Source organism: Nannospalax galili, unplaced genomic scaffold (genome assembly GCF_000622305.1).
Source record: "Nannospalax galili isolate Female #2095 unplaced genomic scaffold, S.galili_v1.0 scaffold215, whole genome shotgun sequence".
NCBI classification, from domain to species: domain Eukaryota; kingdom Metazoa; phylum Chordata; class Mammalia; order Rodentia; family Spalacidae; genus Nannospalax; species Nannospalax galili.
Window position 1 is genome coordinate 6,703,520 of NW_008338533.1, and position 1,899 is coordinate 6,705,418.

Consider the following 1,899-nt stretch of genomic DNA (forward strand, 5'->3'; position numbering starts at 1 on the left):
CCAGAGATGCAGGGATGGTTCAATATATGTAAGTCAATAAATGTCCTAAATCACATAAATGGGCTCAATGACAAGAACCACATGGTCATCTCAATAGATGCAGAGAAGGCCTTTGACAAAATTCAACATGCTTTTATGTTTAAAGTTCTAGAGAGAATTGGACTGGAGGGAACATACCTCAACATAATTAAAGCCATATATAACAAACCCACAGCCAACATCATTCTAAATGGAAAAAAACTGGAAGCATTCCCATTGAAATCAGGAACCAGACAAGGCTGCCCACTATCCCCACTTCTCTTTAACATAGTACTTGAAACTCTTGCAAGAGCAATAAGACAAGAGCAGGAAATTAAAGGAGTAACAATTGGAAAAGAAGAGCTCAAATTATCCCTTTTTGCAGATGATATGATAATATATCTAAGGGACGCCAAAAATTCCACGCGCAAACTCCTAGAAATTATTAACACATTCAGTAAAGTGGCAGGTTACAAAATTAACGTACAAAAATCTGTAGTCTTTCTATACACCAATAACAAGCAATCAGAGAAAGAGCAAATGGAAACACTCCCCTTCACAATAGCTGCAAAAAATAAAATAAAATATCTGGGAACAAACCTGACCAAAGACATTAAAGAGCTCTACAATGAAAATTTTAAAACTTAAAGAAAGAGATTGAGCCAGGCATGGTCTCGCATGCCTTTAATCCTTTAATCCCAGAGCTTGGGAGGCAGAGGCAGGTGGATCTCTGAGTTCAAGGCCAGCCTGGTCTAGTGTAGGGTTAGGGATTGGAGAGTTAGGGTTAGCTTTAGTGTGAGGGTTAGGGTTAGTTTTAGTGTTAGTGTTAGAGTGAGGGATATGGTTAGGGTTAGGGTTAGGGTTAGGGTTTGCATTTGCGTTAGGGTTAGGGTTAGGGTTAGTGTTAGGGTGAGAGTTAAGGATAGGTATAGATTCAATGCAATGCCAATCAAAATCCCCATGACATTTTTCACAGAATTGGGAAAAACATCCTAAGATTTATATGGAAGCACAAAAGACCTCGGAGAGCCAAAGGAACCCTGAACACTAAGAACAATGCCTGGGGGATTACTATACCAGATTTTAAGCTGTATTACAGAGCTATAGTCATAAAAACAATATGGTACTGGCACAAAAATAGACCCATAGATCAATGGAACAGAATTGAAGACCCAAATATGAGTAAATGCTATTTCAGCCACCTGATATTTGACAAAGGAGCCAAGAATATTCACTGGAGGAAAGGCAGAATGTTCAGCAAATGATGCTGGAAAAACTTGATCTCCACCTGTAGAAGAATGAAACTAAACCCCTATCTTTCACCTTGTACAAAAGGAAATTCCAAATGGATCAAAGACCTCAATGTAAAGCCTGAAACTCTGAAACTGTTAGAAAAAAACATTGGGAAAAACCTACCAGATAGTGGTATAGATATCGGTGTAGGAAAGGATTTTCTAAACCGGACATCAATTGCTCAGGAAACAAGGGCAAGAGTTAACAAATGGGACCTCATTAAACTAAAAAGGCTCTATACATCAAAGGAGGCAACCAAGGAAGTAAAGAGAAAACCCACAGAATGGGAGAAAATCTTCACCAGCGACAGATCTGACAGAGGTTTAATATCCAGACTATATAACAAACAAAAAACAGAGAATCAAGACAAGAAGTAACCCAATTAAAAGATGGGCCAAGGAGCTGAACAGAGAGTTCTCAGAAGGGGAAGTAAAGATGGCTAAGAAGCATCTTAAAATATGTTCAACAACCCTAATAATTAGGGAAATGCAAATTAAAAGCACTTTAAGATTTCAGCTTACCCCAGTCAGACTGGCTAAGATCAAGAGAACAAATGATACCAAATGTTGGAGAGGATGTGGTGAAAGG